This window comes from Panthera pardus, unplaced genomic scaffold (assembly GCF_024362965.1).
Source record: "Panthera pardus isolate Hobbes unplaced genomic scaffold, ASM2436296v1 HiC_scaffold_3, whole genome shotgun sequence".
NCBI classification, from domain to species: domain Eukaryota; kingdom Metazoa; phylum Chordata; class Mammalia; order Carnivora; family Felidae; genus Panthera; species Panthera pardus.
In genome coordinates, this window is record NW_026526876.1 from 16262511 (window position 1) to 16267500 (window position 4990).

Consider the following 4990-nt stretch of genomic DNA (forward strand, 5'->3'; position numbering starts at 1 on the left):
AGTTCCCCACCTCTCCGAGAACCACAGAGAATTCTTCTGGATTCTAGGAAGGTTCCTGGGGAAAACAGCTTGTTTTCACTTCTACTGCAGTCCTTTTGGCCCCGGCAACAATGAGAGGGCCACCAGTTAGCCTCACGGTGTCCCCAACTCTCCTGGGTTTTGTTCTGAAAGTCCCAGATCCTGGGCAGTCCCTTGGCCCCAGGCACACCAGGACAGCTGGTCACCCCGAATTATTAGTTGCTTTTGTGTTGGCCAAGAAGACAAAGGACCACTGAGATTCTAGCTTCAGAGACGGAGGCCAGACTGAGGGAACAGGCCTTGCGGGATGAATCTCTCAGCTGCTCAGGGTGACTGGTAGGGGGAGTCAGGAAAGAACGCAGGATCCTCCCCAAAGCCTGGACAATCTCCCCCCGCCCCACACACACACCGGAGGAGTCCTGGGGATGCACACAAGTCCTGTCACATTGGAACAAATGTCCCTGGGGTAGATTTAGAGACAGACAGGCGTGAGTCAACCCACAGGCAGGAAATCTCATTTCCAGACCTCCTTCAAATGCCGCTTTCCCGACTCATTACTTCCAAAGCACATTTAATTTTGCAAACAAAGCCGAGAAGTCCTTCCAGCAGTGGCCCAGCCGGCCCCTGGGGCCCTGTGTGTCTCTCTCCCTCCCCTGAAGTTCAGAGTTGAACTTGAGCAATCGGGCAAGGCAGGACGGAGGGGAGCACGCACGCGGGGAGCACGCACGCTCGCGCGGGAGGGAGGCTCGTGGTGCTTTAATGGGAAAAGCCTGGAGTCTTACGGCCTTGTCCTGACTCTCAGAGGTTACTCAGGGCACTTAAGTTCACCTTGGAGGCATTTGTTTTCCAGTAGATCTTATAAACTAAGTCATTGAGAAGGAGAGTATTCTGTAACGCAGTTCAACCTTTTGAAGAAATAGTCCAAAGACTAGGGGTCGTGTTGCTTTCAAGGAAGCAATATTTGATATTTCCTGGTCTCCAGTAGATGCTGAGCTAGAGGGACCGTGGGTCTCTCGAAGCCTGGCCTGTCCCCCGGGCTCCCAAGCACAGAGTGTTGCCCACCTAGCCGATGTGATGGACGAGCAGCCGGCACCGAAGAAATGGTCAGAAGAGGGGGGATCCGTAGGGCCTGGCCTGGCACCTGCTGGAACGCCTTCAGGGCACGTCCAAGGTCTCTCCTGATGGGGAGACAGACAGTCAACGATAGATCAATCGACTGCGAGGGCTTTGGCAGATTCTGTGTCCCTCGGGAGGGGTCCTGGCGTGCACCTTGCTGCTTGTGCCGGGACGCGTTTGTCTCCGAGTCGAATCTGCCCGGATTTCTAATTCGTTCTCTCTGTGACTGTTTGGGCACGATGGGGTAAAGGGCAGCGAGACTCCCCTCTGAGGGGCACTGAAGCCTCCCCAGGCAGGGATCCCCACTCAGACCCACAGGGAAGATTTAAAGCCTGGACATATGGCCTCGACCCCTGGGGGCGGTGGGGCCGGGCACCATTAGGTCCAGAAGCTTCCCAGGTGATTCCACTGTGCGGCCACCGGAGAACCATTGCGTGAAGCGACACCTGCTGGGCTTGTTGAAGGGAAGGCCGGCTTTGAGGGTGGGTTCTCCTGGAGCTTGAATGACCAGAAAGAAAGGAAACACAGGAGGGCACTGGTAGCTATTGGCTGCTTCCAATGAAGTTACTCCGAACAGAGACCAAAATTGTATTCGAAACCCGGGGGCTTGTTTAGATGAGGACGGCTGGGCCCCACCCCCAGACTTCCCACTAAGAACCTGCAGCCCTAACCGGCCCCCAGGTGCTCCTGCTGGTTCAAGGACCTCGCATCTCACTCTGCTCTAAACAGAGATAAAGCTCCCAGGCCCTGAGCTGGGCCCGCCCGGGACACAGGAGGCTCGCGTCGCCCACAGCCAGTTTCGAGCAACACAAGGGCCTGGCCTGGCAGAGGGATGGGGCGTGGCTCCTGGAAGGCATGGGGTAAGTGCTTGACATTGAGCTTTGACTCCGAGGCACCCATTGGAAGCCGTCCATCTGGCAGGAGCACACTGCCTGCCGGGTCACAGGCCAGGAGCAAAACGGCCAGATGGGCAACTGGGCCCCCCACCCGGAGTTCCCCTTTCAGAAGACGCGGCCTCCGCGCTCCTGAACCCTAATTCCCCTCTTCTGTTTCAAGTTAGCCAACAGTCAGCTGCCCCGCAAAACCCAGACACCCTGCCTTTGGACCCTGCCAAAGGGAGAGCCCGAGGTCCACGTTCTGTCTCTCTCATCCCCTGTGACCTTGCTGTGTGCCCCTGGGCATGCCGTGTACCCTAGGACTTGTGGCTGATAAATCTGGTCCCTCCGAGTTCCCTGTGGTTTTGCCTAATTCTGCCCCGAGCCACCGGCCGGCGGGGAGGGACCCCTCTGTCTGCTGCCCCGAGGGCCAACTTCTGTTCCCCCAAACTCCGAACCCCTCACGAGGTTGAAGCCTGAAGGCTTCTTGCCCAAGCTGGGGACGGGTTCCTCTGAGCGCTCTCTGTCTCGGACAGGCTGCTTCTCGGTGTTGGGGCCCAGGTTCCAGGTCTGCCTAAGCCAGTCTTCGGGAAGAATCCCGTTCCGTCACCGCCACCCCCCGCTGCCATTGATGTCTGTCAGGCTCCTCGGCCCCCGCCTTCGGTGTCTTAAGTCCTCGGCTGCCTCTAGCCAGAATCCCTGTCCCCTGGCGTCTCGCGTTGGTCATTCCCACCCACGGACCCCTCGCCGCGCAGGGCTGCAAATGCCCAGCTGCCTCTGCTGTGTTCAGAGTTGCGTCTGGTGCTTTCCTCCATCCCAGCAGCACCGGAGGGTCTGTCTCTCTCAGCTCAGACCAGAGTCGGCTCTGTTCCTCTTGGGCCAGCCAGCCTGAGGCATGTCCGTCAACCGCCGGCTCCCGTGGGGAGTGCCGCGCACCGACCCCTTTCCCCGGGGGTGGGCAGGGGCAGATTGTGCCGCAAGGTGCTCCCACGGGCCTGCCCCGTTCGCAGCCTGGACCGCTTGGAATCCACACTCCCCTCCGTGCCTGTCGGGGCCTCACCCCCGGGCTTGCTGTCCCAAGAGCCCAAGCTAGAAAAGGCCTCCAGAGTGCCTACCCTTGCGGCGACCTGTGGCAACCTCGAAGGCCAGAGAACCCTCTCTCTGGCCACACTGCCCTGGTCACAAAGGAAGAGTCCCCTGCAGGGCCAGCCTGGCGGGCAGGCTTCGGCCCTCCCTTTCTGCCCAGTGCCAGGGCAAGGACGTGCCTGGGCGGGAGGACAAAGCCCGACTGTCCTCCCGTCCCCCTTCTGCCAGGAACTCAGCATGAGGACGTGTGTCAGGGCTGCAGCAGAGGGAGGATGTCGGGGCGGGGAGGGCTGACGAGAGCCAGATGGCCGGCCCCCTGCTGTCCGCAAGCGTCCCCAGCAGGAGAAAATTGTCCTGCGATTGTGTTTAATGAGGGGTCACGTCTGCTGTGAAACCGGGAGGAAGTGCTTCCTGGGGCTGGTGAGTGGGGGATGAGTTTTCTTGGAGTGGTCTGTGACTGTCAGCAAAGGAAGCGAGTGACTGATGTGCCCCGCTGGGGGCCCCAGGGCCGAGGGTCACCACCAGCCGCCCATGGCTCGGCCCCGAGGGCATCTCCCGGTCCGGAAGCTTCGCCCGCTGCCCTGGTCGTTTCCAGAGGGCCTGCCGCTCCCGCTGCAACGTGGACAGTGGGTCCGTGTCAAAAGTGCCGCCTGGAAAGTGGGTCCTCCTCTGTCTTCTTTGCTCAGGTGGGACCCACCGGGAAACTCCGTGGCCCTCACGGGTCTCTCCCTCGCATCAGGCACAGCACCCACCCTGGAGCCCGAGGGCTGTGGTTCGAGGGCGACAGGAGGTCTCCCTGAGTCCCTGCACGTCCACGATTTCAGCAGGAGACACTCGATCCTTTGTGTCTCACGGACACACAGACCCTGGGGAAGCACAGTTGCAGTAGACATGGGACCACCTAAACCTGCATCTAGGGTTTCAAACAAGGGATGGGGCTTCGAGGAAAGAAGGGCTCCACTGTGTTTCCAACACATCTGAGGGAACACCAGGTTGGATGAGGTTAAACAGACCTCCTAGCAGCAGGACTTCTCAGGGCCTTTGTTCCTTTGGTAATATTTACAGAAGGCCTGCGGTGGCCCAGGCACAGTGCCCGGTGCAGTGCTCATCCAGAGGGCTGGGCACTGGGAACTTTCTGGATGGATGGATTTGATGGCTCTGGGCACCTCACATGAGTTCATTCCCCGGCAGTCAGCGATGTAAACATCTGTTCGTGTGTTTGTTGGTCACGTGTATGTCTTTCTTGGAGGAAAGTCTACCTTTGCCCATTTCTTTTTAAGTTTTTTTATTTAAATTTTTTTATTCATTTATTCATTTTTGAGAGATAGAGTTCAAGTGGGGGAGGGGCAGAGACAGAGGGAGACACAGAATCCGAAGCAGGCTCCAGGCTCCCGAGCTGTCAGCATGGAGCCCAACACGGGGCTCGAACCCACGAACTGTGAGATCATGACCTGAGCCGAAATCAAGAGCCACAGGCTTAACCGACTGAGCCGCCCAGGTGCCCCTTAAGCTTTTTATTTTGAAGTTTATTTATTTTGAGAGCGAGAGCTAGGGAGAGTGTGTGTAGTTCAAGGGCGGGGGGAGGGGAGAGAGAGAGAGGAAGAGAGAGTGCGGAGCCTGCTTGGGATTCATTCTCTATCAGCTCAGAGCTCGATGTGAGGCTCGAACCCTTAAACCATGAGATCATGACCTGAGCCGAAATCAAGAGCCACACGCTCAACTGACTGAGCCACCCAGGTGCCCCCTTTATCCATTTCTAATTATGTTGTTTGCATTTTTATTATTGCATTACGAGTTCTATATGTATTCTGAATACAAGTCCCTTATCAGATGGAAGATGTGAAAATACTTTCTCCCATTCTGTGGGTTTTTCTCTCTTTGTAGTGTCCTTTGAA

General features: G+C 57.7%; 1 long non-coding RNA gene across 1 annotated transcript; it reads right to left on the bottom strand.

Annotated features, from left to right (window-relative positions):
* Nucleotides 1–572: 572 nt before the first annotated feature.
* LOC109276847 (uncharacterized) lies at nucleotides 573–3308 on the bottom strand. The gene is made up of 2 exons (XR_002084868.2): nucleotides 3125–3308; nucleotides 573–1196 (listed from the first exon to the last, which is right to left on the bottom strand). It is a non-coding gene; the product is annotated as an uncharacterized LOC109276847 (long non-coding RNA).
* Between the last annotated feature and the right edge of the window lie 1682 nt (nucleotides 3309–4990).